Source organism: Suncus etruscus, chromosome 11 (genome assembly GCF_024139225.1).
Source record: "Suncus etruscus isolate mSunEtr1 chromosome 11, mSunEtr1.pri.cur, whole genome shotgun sequence".
In the NCBI taxonomy this organism is placed as follows: Eukaryota; Metazoa; Chordata; class Mammalia; order Eulipotyphla; family Soricidae; genus Suncus; species Suncus etruscus.
This window is the reverse complement of record NC_064858.1, coordinates 53,023,243-53,040,462: the sequence shown is the minus strand read 5'-3', so window position 1 is coordinate 53,040,462 and position 17,220 is coordinate 53,023,243. Positions and strand designations below refer to the sequence as shown.

The window sequence follows — 17,220 nt, the reverse complement described above, 5'->3', positions numbered from 1 at the left end:
CCTCGAATTCTCTTCTCCTGAGATTGAGGGTGAAGGGTGAGAGCACAGGCTGTGGTAGTCTTCTAGGAGATCTTCAATTTCCTTACTCAGGCCATTTATCTCAGTCTCTTTCTGGTTTTTACAGCCAAATGCTTAAGGGTGCCTGCTTGTCACACCACCTCAACTCCAATTATTCCTCTGAAAGAGGGCTTTGGGGTCCCCTCACTAATTTTTGGATTTTCTGTCTGCATGGGGATCACTCCTCATGCAGAGAGGAAAGCCATTTGCTTGTATCTTGTGCAAAGCAACATGATGCCGCTACATAAAATGGTACTAAAAGATTCTGGGAGAAGAGAAAAAGCAAATATTACTTAAATTACTCAGATAATTTTAGAATTTTTTCTACAACAAAATCTTTCATATATTTTTTTTAAAACCATGACCAATTTTATAAAACCTCCTGTGATACAAATATTAATGTTCTTGGTAACAAATAATGAAAAATTGCAAAATAATATTTTAATTATGCTTAATTATACATATAGAAATTCACTTAGTCTTCTGACCTTGGTTTGCAGGCAGAAAACACCAGCAATTTACGTTACACAAATTAATTTTGAAAACCAGAAAGAATGAATGCTCACTACTTCTGGCAGAACATGCTTAAAAACATTTACACTTTTTTTAACCTAAAGACATATTAATAATTATTTGGTTTGATTATACAGATTTTTCCTAAAAATGGACACATTTTTAATTTCTTTTGCACCACTTTACTTTCTGCATGCAAGGCAAATGCCCTACCATCCGGCTCCTTCTCTTTTCCTTTTTTTTTTTTTTAAACTTCTCCACTCATCCTTTAGCAGTGGTCAAACCTCCACGTGCGCCAGTTCTGCTGTTAAAAAAACCTCCACGTGCACCGAAAAACAAACAAAAACAACCACAATACTTTGCAACATCCTTATTTTTTTAAGAAACCTTTAAGTTAGAAATTTAAATGCTCAAAATTTTTCCTGCCTTCCAAACCATTAGCTAGATTTTTCTTTTGATATGTAAATGACCCACATTCTCCAGCCAGGTGAGTTTGGGAGGACAATGTTTTGCCCTGGGGCGTGGTGAATTCCTTCAGGCTGGAGAGTTTAAAAGCACATTTTTTTTTCGGCTAGAAAAAAAGCGGCCAGTTGCCTCTTTTTGGCCTGAACACGTGGCAGGATAGTCGGGCGATCACAAAGTCCAGAAATTCTCCAGGGAAAATTTATCCCCGATGACCATTGAGAAATCTGGGGTTTGCAAATTCCAACACCCTCCGCCATGTTCCTAGAGTTTCTTTCCATGGTCAGACTGAAGAAAAACATAGAACACACAGACAAAAAACAAACAAACAAACAAACAGACAGACAGACAGTGGCGCCACACTGGAACAACCCAAACAAATGTGTTCAAGTAATCCCTGCCCAAAGTTCTAGTGTTAGAGTAAGTGGGGTGGATTGAAATTGCCTCACTTTAAAACAACCTTAGAAAAAGAAAATGGGAAGGAATCAAACTTGTAGAATTGCCAGGAAGGCGGACAGACAAAGGGGGCAGTCAGAGGGGAGTCAAACGAACATCCAGAGACACAACTGTAAAATTCACAGATTAATTCTCGACTGTAAACACCAACAATAAATTCAAGACTATGCCAATAAGAACCAAGTTCTTGAGCTCCACAAATCACAGGCAGACCTCTCCCAGCAGCCTGGGAACGTCTTCCCGCTGCTCTTACTGAACCCCTGGGGTACCACCAGGGTTGTGACCTATAACAATATCTAGAGCTCGTCAACTCCTTCTGTCACCTGGAACACGTGTCAGGTGGGGACCCACACCCAGAAACACATCAGGTGGAAGATCCCTAAGTCACGCGAGGGACTCGAACCCTCCTGTGATACAAAGTCTGCTTCTACTCAGTTTCCATGTCGAGCAAGGAAGGAGTTCATAACCTCAGTCACTAAGCCACCACAAACTCAGCTTCCCACTGGACACAGAATACAACATAATCTTAGACTAAGACAGACACGAAGCAAAGCGCGCGCGCACACACACACACACACACACACACACATCAGAACTCACCAGACCACCTGTTCATAGCTCTGTACCAGGCAGGATGAGGACTCCTGGCTGGCTCGCCAAACTGAAAGGTCCGGACGTCCTAATCTAGCTGCCCGACGCAGAGAAATGAAGTGGCTGACATCCCAGCAAATGCTTAAAAGTGCTTTAATACTGACCATTCGGACTGGCCAGGGTCAAAGTGCCCCCAGAATAGAATGGGGACAAAAGGACCTCGTGGTTCCCTAGTTTCCCCCTTATATAGGATGGGAAGTGGGATGCAAAGGAGAGTCCTTGAGGGCTGGACTTCCGGTACGGTAACACAAATCATTGTTGAGGTAGGGGTAAAGGTGGGGCCAAGGTAGTGACGACTTCCTTAAGGGGCGGGACACCCGCCAAGGCTGGTGGGGGGGCTGATTTCCCTTTTCACATCTATACTGTTTTACATAAATGTTGATTAGAAACGTAGTTATGATAGGGAGATAATTCTTATACGTATTATAAGTATAAGAACCCAGTCTAACACCTTTTATTTTATTATTTTATATCCATGAGACACTAAGCAGAATGTCATCCTAGACAATATAAGACAAACATAGCTATAAACACCAAAATTTATAACAAGATGTGACTAACATCAATAGAAACTAATAAACAACTCTGCTTCAAATTCCTTCTCCACCTCTCTCAAACTGCTAAACTGCTATGTTAGAATAAAGTTTATAATTATTATTTTCCATTGGCATTAAAAGGGTTGGTTAAACGAGTTTTATTGATATCTCAATAAATTTCATTTTAGTTTATTAAAAATTTGAAAACTATATTTTTTAAATTTTATTAAAACAATTGTGATCTACAGAGTCATTCATAGTTAAATTTTAGATATACAATAAATGGACCCAGAGTGAAAAACTTTATATCTTTTTTGGGGGGCACATCTGGTGACATTCGGGTTACTCTTAGCTATGTTCTCAGAAATCATTCCTGGCTTGGGGGACCATACGGGTTGCCGGGGGATTGAACCACAGTTCGTCCTAGATTAGTGCGTAGCAAGGCAAATACCCTACTGTTTGCACCACTGCTCTGGTCCTTACTTTATATTTTTTAACATAAATTATTTTAAGAAATCTAAGGACTGAAAATATATGCAAAATCTTATAGTGTTATGTCACTGCTTAATACTGGAACAACCTAAAATTTTGTCAATAATATTGTGCTGCAGGTGTCTTGCATCTCAGCATCTCTAGTGGGGAAGAAATCCTTCATGAGCGGAAAATGGGTAACACGAATTGTCAAATATGAAATACGAAATAATAAAACCACACAAAAGTATGAGGGGTCAACACATCTTCTGGCAGGAGTGTGACAAGTTTAATCTTTAAGCAAGTGGTTTTATAAGGGGCAAAGCCGGTCATAGGTATAGAGAAGAATATTTCCAATCACAAAGCAAAGTTTAACAGTAAGCAATACTTAAGTTATGGGTGTGAGCTGTAAGAATTCTGAGTTGCAAAGGAAAAGGTCACACTCAGGGCAGCTTTTAACAACTAGCTTCAAATGCAAAATAAGGGATATTAAGAAGTAGAAAAACTAGGAACATGGTCCCCACTGAGGTGAACTCTATTGTTTTAGAGGTCAGGGAAGGAGTCAAATCCCCTAAGGAGCAGTTCCAATTTTCTGAGAAGGGTCAATAGCCCTGGATCTGCATTCTGGCTATGCCCTTGATTACCGGACACTGAAGCTGCAAGGACATGTTTGAAACAGAGAAAAAATATTGTTTTTGCTTTTAGATTCTAAATATTATCCAGAAAAGGGGTTCTCTTAGTAATCTTTGGTGCTGGAATTTCCGAGCCAAACTATTTGATAGAGGCCATAATTTTGCCTGAGATTTTACAAAGGAGAGATAGCCAAATAATGACAGAAAATGTAATACCAAGCATGGATTTATCTCTTCAGGAATTCCTCAAATATCTACGCAAGGAAAAAGGCTTCCACAGTGGGCCATTTGAGGAACCCCATGGGGGCTATTTCAGCTCTCTACACCAGGTTAAATCTAGGAATACATCTGCTGTGCTGAGTTCCCCTAAAATGGAGATGTTTGTGCAATATTGTGATTAAATAAGTTATAGACAACATTTATTTAATAAAATATTATGCTCAGAGATTCAGTGTAATTTCTATTAAAATTTCAATAGAATACAGAAAACATGATTAGGATTTTTAAGAAACTGTAAAGAGCCCCCTAAACAACTGAAGTCATCTTGGACTATACTGCAGGTCTTATAGTTTTTAATTTCAATGCATATTATAAATCAATAGGAATCAAATCTTACAATATTGGAAGAAAAATTGAGAAGAAAATCAGTGAAAAAATTGAGAACCCATAAATAAATCCACATACGTGGGCAATTATTTATCACTAAAGGTATATAATTATACAGTAGAATAGAAAAAGGAAACTATTTTCAATAAAGGTATTGACAAATCTGAATAGCTGGCCACTTGTGAAGGAAAGAAATTAGCCTATTATTCCATACTTATATCTAAAAGATAGAAATTCTTTAACTCAAAAGGATCTAAGCACTTTCATTTTCATTTCAGTTCTAATTACATAGCTAAGATAGAGATACTGAAAAATAGAAGAGTAGATAAAGATCATGTGTTATCATGAAGTCCTACTCAGCAATAGGAAAAGATGGAATCTTGATATTAGTAACAACATGGATAAATTTAAGGGAATAATGCTAAGCAAAATAAGTAAGAAAGAGAAAGACAAATATCAGATGATCTCACTCATATGAAGATATAAAGAAGTAAAACAAGGGAACAGACAAAAAAAATCAATCCAAAGTTAATTCTTGGATTTGGAGAACAGAACTAAGATACCAGAGAGGAAGGAGTTAGCAGACTTAATGGGTATAGGAGATTCAATAAATGGTGATTAAGGGATATCAGCACATTTTTAGTGTTATGGTATTAGATCTTATTTTTGAACTAGTTTGAGAAAACACTCATAAAATGTATTTTGTGCTTTAAATCAATGTCATCTCAATGAAAATTTAATTAAAGAAAGTTATTGTGCTTTAGTAAAATTACACAGCACAAACATTTTTTGGATGGGGACACACCCATTTATACTCAGGAGTTACCTTACCTCTATAGCCACCACTCTGGCCCCACACAGCACAAAAATTTTGAGTGATATGGTAAAATATTTATGATATATATAAGTTAAGAGAAGTGATGAATTGGTCAGAGAAAGATTACATGTTCCACTACATGTCCCAGAGAGATACTATTATATGGCTCTCCTGGATTAGAGCCCTGGCACCAGCTATGGTTCTCAGAGCAGAATTATGAGTGATTTCTGAAAAAGAGTCAGTAATAATACCCAATCACTGCTGAAGGCCCACAAACAAAGAAAGCAAACAAACAAAAATCGAAGTAAGTAAAGCTTACTTAATAATTTAATAATTTTAAAATATATTAGAATTATGAATTCTAAAAGTGTTAAGATGGTTAATGCTATTTCTGGGTGATTAAAATATGTATTTTTGAATACTTTGATTAGATTACTGTTTTTGTTTGTTTGTTTTTAAAGCCAGTCCAATTGAGCTGTGGAGGTTATATACAATTAGATTACTTTTATTATGAGAAAACTCTAAAAAAATCCAAAAGTCCTTTTATTTGATTTGACATTGAAGGGGGTTGTAGGTTAAGGAGCAGTTTGAGGATGGGCATATTACTGCATTGGATGTGGGACTGTTATTTCAGCATCCACTCACTTCACTATTCTTCATCAAACCCCATGGAAAAATGTATCTGACTCTTCTACCCTATTAAAAATGTACTTGACTCTATCCTATATAGGGTAGAGATAGGATAGAGTTAATTGCAATTGCAATTAAGTGGAACAGTCAACTTTCAAGTAAAAAAGAAGTCCTCAGGAAGGCAGATAGTAGCTTTAAATAAAGCTAAATCTAAATACAGTAACAGTGTCTCCATGGTTTGACATTTACTTCTGTTTCTTGGACAGGCTTTTTCTCTAGACTATCAGAAAGGACTCTGAGAGTAAAGTTTAAGACTGATCGTCTAGACACAGGAACCAGGGAGGTGGATCTTCTGGAGGATTGGCTCAAAATCAGGATTTTTCAGAGTCATGAGGAATGTCTTTTCTAAGGTGTATATAGATTATTCCAGTATAAGGATTATACTCAAATGTGGATTTAGCCTACTTCTTTTTTGTTTGTTTGTTTTTGTAATACCCCATGGTGCTCAGGGGTTAATCCTGGCTCTGCACAAAGAAATTGCTTCTGGCAGCTCAGAGGACAATATGACATGCTGGGAATTGAACCCCAGTTGGCTGCGTTCAAGGCAAAGACCCTACCTGCACACTATTGCTCCAGACCCTCATACTATACTTGTTATTCATCCACTGAAGATGTATACTTCTAAGATCTGCAGGAATCCTCCTCATTTCTATCCAAAAGGTTGGTCATTGCCTTCATCAGTTTTCATGGCGTCTTGTGATCCACCACTTTTGAAACTTAAATTTCTAAAAATTCTTCTGACATTGGAGTACCACCATAAAATGTCACATTAAAAATGATTCATTAGTACAATAAGGGCAGAACCTTTATAATTCACAATTAATTTCTTGCCTTTTTAGCACAATGTCTGACTCACAACAAGAAGTCAATATTCAGTGAATGAATGCAGGTTTCTGACTTCTGAAGTTGGACTATACATTTATCTCTCATCTTTGTTTAGATCTTAATCTTATGCCACAGAATCTTTACTGCTGACTCAAATGTCTTCTTCACAGAGGCACGTCCTGTAGTAATACTTCATTACTAAATATAATTGTGAGATTATGAAGAAAATACTCAAAAGCTATATGTCTCCTTTTGCCTTCAAGGCAAGGATGGCAGAATTTCTAGGAAAAAAAGAGGCTAAGCCATACTTTAGACCTTGAAATATCCTGATTTAAAAATATATTTTTATTTCTCCACAAGTACATTATATTTCTGGTAATTCTCTTTTAGTAAATTGTATTATGTGCCCTAATATTAAGGTAGTAAACAAACAAGAGAAAATGAATAGTTGAGAGTTTGTTCCATGCTATCCATATTGGCTAATGACCTCCACTACGGCAGGAAGGGACTGCTGCATAGGTGACCTCTGCTCTCTTCTACTTAAAATTTGTTTCTGGGGCTTTATGAAGATCTTTCCACAAAATCTTTTAGTGCTGGCAGCAATTGTCTTGCACTTTCTTAAACATTCTTGAAAAAAATACTCTGGAGTGTAGGAAAAGACCTATAAATCAGAGGCAGTGTGTACTTTTAGATTATTATCCATCCCTAGAATTCTCTTTGGGGGATACTTACTAGATAATTACCAGAACAAATCACTGAGTCACTTGAGGGCCCACCAGGAGAAAGCTGTCCCTAGACAGATTGCAAAGTAGACAAAGTTGTCAGTGCATTTGGTCTGTTATACCCGATCCCTACTTCCTACCTCTAGCTTTCTCATAGCTTTCTGGTATCTCCCCTGCTTCTCCCTTTCCAGCTCTCTAGAACTTGGGCTATACAGTCCATTAAAAAAATAAACTGTTCCCACTCAGCAAACACATTTTGGCAAACCACTACTTTTTTTTAGTTCCATTTTTCTTTCACTTTTCTCTCTCTCTTTCACTCTTTTTCACTTTACCTCTTCTCCTCTTTTATTCTTCTATGTTAAATACATTCAACTCAATTCAATATATGTTAAAACCCTCGCAGTCAGTTGCTCCTTAGGAAAGGTACCTCTATACTTAAGATGCAGCGGACTATACTACTTAGGGTAGCCACACCCTACTGTCCTCACTACCACATTGCTTAGTACTCTAGACAAGAAACTGTGCCTATTCTAAAAAGCTCCAGCTACTATATAACCCTGAAACCTCTATCTAGCCAAGACCAACAGTGATGAGGAGCCTTGAAAGTGGAAAACCCTTCAATACCAATGCAGTGGCCCAACCTTTTTCAACTTAATTTTACTGCATTCACTTACTTCTATGTTCTTTTCTCTCTTATATTTTGTTTTCTTCTTTCTCTCCTAATCCATATCTTAGACAATTATTTATCTTAACCCAATTATTTCTTAAGATCTCAGACCCAGCCTATGAGGGTTAGGCCTTCAATAACAACCTAAGAATACAACTCTAATGCCTGCCTATATGTGGGCATGAGTTTGACAGTAGACTCCTGTCTGATAGCTAAACCTAAAATATAAACAAGCCATGCCTAAAGTGTAGGTAGCCCCTCCTATATATTATCTCTCCTCCTCCATCAGAAATACCCCTATCCTTTCATCCCCCAACCCTGATCCATTATTCTTCCTTATTTAACTCTCTCTATCCTCAGTTTTCAACCCATTAGGTACCGAGACTAACCTTCTGACCCAATGAACCACCACCCAGCTCCCAAACTGAAAGAACACCCCCTCACTCCCACATCTCCTTTTTGGAAAGAAATTAAAGCCAATACTCCTTCCAACTCATGCCTTATGGCCTTCTTCACACCCTCCTAATCATGGACTGTTGCATGCTACCTATTCAGCCCCAAAAGGACCCCCAGCCCAAGGGCACTACCTGATCCCTTATGTTTGCAAAACATTTCTCAAACTCAACAAGACACAATGTGTGATGAAAAGGTGCCCTGGATTACACCTCCCACAAGAATATCTCAAAAGACTTAATGAGGAAGCCTATATTTTCTTTCTATGTTTAATGCCTCTATAATAATACTTCCTAGTCTGTTTATCCTCAAATGTAAGTTTACCTCTTAAACAGCATTTTTTCTTTAATTCCTTTTTTAAATTTATTTTTATTTAGTTCTTGTATTTTATATATATATATTCTTCTTCTCTTCAACTTCACCAGATTTGGTTCTGCTTGGTACAAAAACCTAAAAGAAAAAGTTTTGCCTGGGATAAAATATCAGGTCAAAATTAGAGAACAGAGAATGTGTAGACTATCATTCTTATCCCAATTTCACCAGCAACACAATTTGGCACCATCCCCTTTTGCATAGGCACTCTAAATAAGGGGAAATCTTATACACAGAAACAAACTCTTATCTACTAGGGATAAGGATACATACATTTTATAATTTAGGGAAGCCTCCCACCCTGAGTATGTGTCATGTGGACCCAACTTATTCTCCATGTAATTGGACAGAGACAGTTTAACACAGAACTCCAGATCCCAGATGTGGAACCAATGGGTCCTAGCACCTGCACCAGGAACTAAATTCCTTTCTGGGAAATTCCTAATACTGCTATGGCACCAACTCACACAGTTTTAATATGACATCCTGACATGAGGAATTGGCAACAAATTGATCTAAGAGAGGTTTGTCCTATCTCAGCACCAACCTGTCTGATGTAATCAGAAGACATGACATCCTTTGCTCTATGCAAAAACCAAAATCGGTAACTACAAAAGAGTGAACTTGACAAACATGGACTGGGTAGAACATATTGAGGGTCCAATGAGAAAGATTCTAGCTGAGGCTTTGGCTTAGGATTTGTACAAAAACCAAGATCTCTAATTCCAGAGATCTGACTTCCACAATTGCAACTGAGCAGAACTTCTGGAACCATACTGAAAGACTCTATCCTAGGCTCTGTTCTAGGATCTGAGCAAAAACCAAGACCACTAATTATGGAAGACTGATTACAACAACAGGGATGGAACAGAACCTCTAAAAACCATAAAAAACAAACAAACAAAGCTCTCTCCTAGCCATCGTCCTATGACCTATGCAAATAAGAAGATCTCTACCTACAGAGGCGTGAGTGTTATCATCCACAACTGACTGAAAAGTTTCCTGGCACCATAAAAAGAAATCCTATGTGAAAATGAGAGTGTACAGAGTCCATAGTTGTTCCCATAGCAGTATGCTTTAAGTGGGGGAGAAACCCTATCTCTTAGGCCAAGGAAATTCCCATTCTAATTTCCCCAATATTTACTGTGCCTATGAAAGGAGGAGGAGGAGAAGAAGAAGAAGAAGAAGAAGAAGGAGGAGGAGGAGGAGGAGGAGGAGGAGGAGGAGGAGAAGGAGGAGAAGGAGGAGGGGAAGGAGATGGGGAAGAGGAAGAAGGAGGAGGATGAGAAAGAGAAGAAGAAGAAGGAGGGGGAGGGGGGGGAGGAGGAGGGGAAGAGGAGGAAGAAGGAGAACAAGGAGGAGGAGGAGAAGAAGAAGAAGAAGAAGAAGAAGAAGAAGAAGAAGAAGAAGAAGAAGAAGAAGAAGAAGAAGAAGAAGGAGGAGGAGGAGGAGGAGGAGGAGGAGGAGGAGGAGGAGGAGGAGGAGGAGGGGAAGAGGAGGAAGAAGGAGGACGAGGAGGAGAAAAAAAGAAGGAGGAGGAGGAGGGGAAGAGGAGGAAGAAGAAGAAGAAGAAAAAGAAGAAGAAGAAGAAGAAAAAGAAGAAGAGGAACAAACCTTTTTTATTGTTGCTGGTTTTAGTTTTTTTTTTTACTGTTTTTTACTCATTTTCTTTCTTTTCCTTTCTCTTCTTTTTTTGGTTTGTTCTTTTTTTTGTTGTTGTTCTTTTTGTACTTCTGTTACTACTGCCCTATTGTTTTTTGTTTTTTTTTGGAGGGGGTTGTTTTTTTTTTGTTTTTTTTTTTTTTTTTAGTTTTTTGGGTTTTGTTTTGTTTTGTTTTGTTTGTTTTGTCTTTTTTTGGCTACCCTTTTCTTCTTTTTTTTCCCCCTTTCTCCTTCTAAGGGGAAAGTTATAACGCCTAGACAGACCTTTTCTAGTTCCTTTTTTCCCCTTTTACTTGTGTGTGTGTGTGTGTGTGTGTGTGTGTGTGTGTGTGTGTGTTTGTTTGCTTCTCCGATATCTTTCCGTCTATCTCCAACAGAACCAGAGTTCTGGAATCATCTTGTTCAGCCTCACAATTTGAGTAGGAAAAATGGATAGTACCAAGAACAGTCAGTCGAATGAATATTTAGTGGAAATAAAAAATGATCAGACTTGAACACCAAACCCATAGTCAACAACAACAGAATTAATACCCAATTTACAATAAGCTGTACAAGTGGGGAACAGTTACACTAGCACTATGCGGGGGTGGTGGTTAAGGAGGGAGATATGGGGTGCATGCTGGGAACAGGGGTATAGGGAAGACAACACTAGACAACACTAGGTGGGAATGCCCCTCATTCATTGTCACTATTAGATATTTCTGTGAAACTATTGTAATTCACTTTGACCACAATAAAAAATAAAAACTGTTCCAATCCTGATCTCTTTCTTAGTAAATACTAGATTGATGCTATGTTCCATTTACTCAGGCATCCTTCTCAAATGATAACTCTTTTTGAGTGACAATTAGCTCACCTGATAAATGTACGTTTTCTACGAATCAGTGTTTCCTGTATCATTTGTAGGTTTGCAGGGTCTCTCTGGAGGTATATCGCTAACATGCTGAAGCCTGATCAAAGCCTAAAGAGTCTTTTATTATTATTATTTATTTATTTATTTATTTATTTTTTGCTGCAAGAACTTTATTGGTGATTTGGTCCATAGGTCAGAAGCTGCTCCGGAAACAGCCGGGAGGACTCAGGCCAGACCAGGGGCACCACTCAGGAAGGTCAAAGGCCACAGGGGTTCCGATGCTCCTAGTCGTGTTGGAGGGTGAGCCTTTCGAAGAGGTACTCGCCCAGACCGGCCTGGGGGTTCGCCAGCCTGCGGATGTTGGTCAGGTGGTCGCCCATCTTCTTGATCAGCTTCACCTCCTCGTCCAGGAAGTGGCTCTCCAGGAAGTCACAGAGGTGGGGGTCAGTGCGAGCAGAGCTCAAGGCATGCAGATCCAACAGGGCCTCGTGTTCAGCTCCTTCTCCAGGACCAGGGCAGCTTCCATGGCATCCTGCGTTTTACCCCACTCATCCCGGGAAGGTTTCTGCACGTCCAGGAAGAGGGCGCGGCGGCCGCGCTGGTTTTGCATCTTAAGGAGGCCCTCGGCGCCCTCGCGCTTCTCCTCCGCCAGCTCGCGGAAGAAGTGGCCCACGCCCTCCAGGGCCACATCGTCGCGGCTGAAATAGAAGCCCAGAGAGAGGTAGGTGTAGGAGGCCCGCAGGTGCATGTTCACCAGTCGGTTGACGGCAGCCTCCACGTCGGTGAAATAATTCTGGCGGATCTGGGAGCTCATGGCTGGGCTTGGTCGGCAGTGACAGCTGGAGCCTCAAAAATCGACGCTGGGTGGTCCCGGTGGGAAGAGGGTGGCCGAGGTGTTGGTCCCGAATGTTGCAACTGAAAATAATAAAGGCTGGAAAAGGAAGGTGGAGGGCTCGGTGGGGCGTCCCCGGGTCTGTTCCGTCCAAACACTGTTGAAGCAAGACACAGAGCCACTGGAGTGCCTAGCACTTCTGCCCCCACTACTTTATTTTAAGTATACATTGCACATTAATCTCTTTTTACCAAAATAATATTAAGAAAGTAGTCCATATTTGAGTGTATCTTTTATTTCTTGGTCTCATAACTTGTATTCCCTTCTTTCTATTTCATGACTTCTGAGAACCCAAAATTTAATAGTTTAATTGCCAAGCTCTCTGGGTTTAATTTGTTACTGTCTCTTAGTAATAGACCATGTTTCTTACACTAGCCTCCTTTGAAACTTCCTAATTCTATTCTTTCTTTTTAAAAGAAAAATAACCCTAGTTTTATTTACCAGTTTTCCCTCCATTGTCCAAATGCTTAAAATTGGAACTTTTATTTGATCTTTTCTCTACTGCTCTAATTCATCCAACTAATCACAAAATCTGCAACCCAACATCTGCCAGATGTCAGCTAAAGACTTTGAGGGAAGTGCTGATCCTCCCTCGGCACCTGGCTTGAGTCAATCCAGAAATACAGATTGTTGTGACCAAATTGTTCTTTGCTTTTTAACATATATATGATAATTAATCTTTTTAGAATAAATATTTTTCTCTCAAAACTGTTTATTCTTTATTCTCTTGGAGTTTGGGCTACACTCTATATTAATCAGATGTTTTTCCTAGCTCTGTGCTTGGGATTCACTTCTGTGGTGTTCAGGGGACTATATGCAATCCCAGTATCTTACTTCCTGTATTATCTCTTCAAAGCCCAAGTTACCCCACTTTAATTATTCCTAGAATGACCTAAGTTTGTTTCCCATTATTATTTAAAGGGTTGCCACATCATTTGTGTTTTTATTCTTTATCCTTACTCACTCCAGTCTCTACTCATTCAAGTGAGTCCTCATATTTTATTTATGTAAATGCCTCATATTATTTCTTTAGGGCTTCCAAAGCAAGTCACCACAAATGATGGCACATAATGAGAAATTTGTCTTCTGAAAGGTTTTGTAGACCTTAATTTGAGCTTGTTAACAGTGGGCAAGGCCACACTCTGAGAGTTCTTTGGAAGAACTCTTTCTTACCTCTTTCTGATGCTCCTGGTTTTCTTTGGTCTGTAAAAGGAATGGAAAAATACTTTTAATGATTCTTCATGAACATTTCTCCTTAGTCTTTTTCTCATTTGGATCCAATGGGCACCTCAATCCAGGATGATCTTGTTTAGAAATTCATAACAAAATCACATTTCTAAAAAACTTATTTCTGAAGGCCACATTTACAAATTCTAGAACTTAGAATTCAGATATATCTTTGGAGGGCAGGACTAATATTTAACTCACTCCATCTCCATACTGAGTTTATTTTTCTTTTGCAATAACAACTGTCCCCTTTTGAAATGTCAGAAATATCTTTCTGATATTTTAACTTGTATAATTCCAACCAGATGAAACCTAACCACAAATTCATCTTTACATGGAATTTAAACATAACCCCAAATCCATCTTTAATGAAATTTTTCAAAGTTTTTTTTTTTTTTTTTTTTGGTTTTTGGGCCACACCCTGTGACGCTCAGGGGTTACTCCTGGCTATGCGCTCAGAAGTTGCTCCTGGCTTCTTGGGGGACCATATGGGACGCCGGGGGATCGAACCGCGGTCCGTCCTAGGCTAGCGCAGGCAAGGCAGGCACCTTACCTCCAGCGCCACCGCCCGGCCCCTTCAAAGTTTTTTTTAACTCTCAGTGTTCTTTGTAAATTGTCCAACAAATCTTAATTTTCTTGAAGCAGAGAATTTTTGAACCTATTCATCTTTCTTCTCCTTAATATATTCAGTTTCTAAGACTACCTAGAAACTTCAAGTTGGGACCATTTATATATTAATTGAATGGAATGGGTTATAAAAACAGTTTTAATAAAGTGAATTTAATGTCAATGAGTATATAGGGATCTCTAGGGCTAGAGGGAAACTGAATTCTTCTAATTTATCTATGTAGAATCATTAATTTGAAGAAAGTTTCAATTTAAACAATTCATAGCATTTAAGTAACTCCCATTAAATTTGTTTGTTTGTTATTTTGAGGCCATCCAGACTAGTACTTAGGGATTAATCATGGCTTTGTACTCATAAATCACTCCTGAAAGTGCTCAGAGGAAGAGAATGCAGTGCTGGGAATTGAAACATGGAAATGGCTGCATACAATGCAAACACTGTAATCCTATATTTTTTCTCTGATGCATTTCCCATTAATTTTGAAAACAAGAATAAAATGTGAAGAGAAGAATCATTTTAATGATGCACATTGATGTTCCTATGAATTCTAATATTGTGATATTATTTCACTGGAAAAATAAAAATAATAATTTACAAAATTTTTTGAAATTCTTGCACCCATACAAGGATTTATTATTCTTTTAATCATCATGAGATATATATTACAGAATTGTTCATGTTTAAGTTTCAATCATACAGTTTTCTTTTTTTTTTCATTGTTATCTGATCAGCTGTGTATCTATTCTAGTAGATACTTTGTGTTTTATGCTGGTGCAACTGTTTTATAAAGACAATTTTATTTTTAATTAAATAATTTATTTAAGCACTGTGATTACAAACATAATTGTATTTGGGTTTTAATCATAACAAGAACACCCCCCCTTCACCCATACAATCTTCCTATTTCTGCCTTCTTTTCCTTCCCCCCAACCCCCGCCTATAGACAGGCTTTCTATATCCTTCACTCACTGACATTTTTATGATAGTTCTCAGTATAGTTATTTCTCTAAGTGCACTCACCACTCTTTGTGGTGAGCTTCATATCTTGAGCTGATTGTCCCAGCCCTTAACTATGGAAATTATTTCAATGTCTTTAATTTTTCTTAAAACCCATAGATGAGTGAGACTATTCTGTGTGTGTGTCTCTTTCTCTGACTAATTTCACTCAACATAATAGATTCTATTTACATCTATGTATAGAAAAATTTTATGACTTCATCTCTCTTGACAGCTGCATAATATTCCATTGTTTATATGTGCTACAGTTTCTGTAGCCATTCATTTGTTAAAGGGCATCTTGGTTGTGTCCAGAATCTGGTTATCTTAAAAAGCACTGCAATGAATATAGGTGTGAGGAAGGGATTTTTGAATTGTATTTTTGTCTTCCTAGGGTATATCCCTAGGAGTGGCATAGATGGATAAAATAGGAACTCAATTTCCAGTTTTTTGAGGAATCATCATATATTTTTCATAAGGCCTGGACTAGATGACATTCTCATCAGCAGTAAATGAGAATTCCTGTTTTTCCACATCCCCGCCAGCTCTCATTGTTTTTGTTCTTTGTAATATGGGCCAGTCTCTGTGGTGTGAGATGGTACTTCATTGTTGTTTTGATTTGCATCTCCCTGATGATGAGTGATGTGGAGCATTTCTTCATGTGCCTTTTGGCCATTTGTATTTCTTCTTTGAGAAATTGTCTGTTCATTTCTTCTCGTTTTTTGATGGGGTTAGATTTTTTTTTGTTACATTCTGTCAGTACCTTGTCTATTTTAGATATTAGCCCCTTAACTGATGGGTATTGGACAAATAGCTTCTCCCATTCTGTGGTGGCTTTTGTATCCTAGGAATTATTTCCTTTGAGGTGCAGAAGCTTCTCAGCTTAATATAGTCCCATTTGTTTAACTCTGCTTCTACCTGCTTAGAGAGTGCTGTTTCTTCCTGGAAGATGCCTTTAGTTTCAATATCCTGGATTGTTTTACTTACATTTTGTTATATATACCTATGGTTTCAGATCTGATATCAAAGTCTTTAATCTATTTACATTTGACCTTGGTGCATGGTGTTAGCTGGAGTTCTGAGCTTGTTTTTTGGCAAGTGACTGACCAGTTGTGCAACACCAATTGTTGAAGACTCTTTCCTTGCTCCATTTTGCATTACTTGTTCCTTTATCAAAGATTAATTGATTGTATATCTGGGGAGCATTCTGAATACTCTACTATAGTCCACTGATCTGAGAGGGTTGGTCTTTATTCCAATACCATGCTGTTTTAATTTTATTTTGTAATAACATTTAAAGTTGGGAAACTGATACTTCCCATATTTCTTTTCCAAAGGGTTGCTCTAGCTATTCTTGGGTGTTTATTGTTCCAGATGAATTTCAGAAGTGTTCTATCCACTTCTTTGAAGAATGTTATGGGTATTCTTAGAGGGATTGCATTAAATCTGAACAATGCCTTGGGAGTATTGCCATTTTAATTATGCTAATCTTCCCAGTCCATGAGCAGGATATATGCCTACATTTCCGCATATCCTCTTATTTCTTGAAATAGGGTTTTGTCGTTTTCTTTGTATAAATCCTTCACATCTGTAGCTAAGTTGACTCCAAGATATTTCAGTTTTTTGTGGCACTAATGTAAATAGAATTGGTTTTTGATGTCCATTTCCTCCCTATCATCATTGATGTAAATAAAACCATTGATTTTTGTGTGTTAATTTTGTATTCTGCCACATTGCAACATGAGTCTATTATTTCTAGAAGTTTTTTGGCAAAGTTTTTAGGGTTTTCTAAATATAGTATCATGTCATCTGCAAACAGTGAGAGCTTGACTTCTTTCTTTCCTATCTGGGTGCTCTTGATATCTTTTTATTTTTATTTTTATTGTGTTCATAATGGCTTACATATCTTTCACAGTAGTATTTTAGGTACATATTAGCATTGAATCAGGGGAATACCCATCACCAAATTTGTCCTCCCCCATTTCAGTTCCCTTTCTGCAACCTATATACCCTGCCATCACCCCCCAGGCTG

At 38.1% G+C, this 17,220-nt stretch overlaps 1 pseudogene; it reads right to left on the bottom strand.

Moving 5' to 3' along the window:
* Positions 1–11,611: 11,611 nt before the first annotated feature.
* LOC126021959 (ferritin light chain-like) lies at positions 11,612–12,461 on the bottom strand (annotated as a pseudogene).
* Between the last annotated feature and the right edge of the window lie 4,759 nt (positions 12,462–17,220).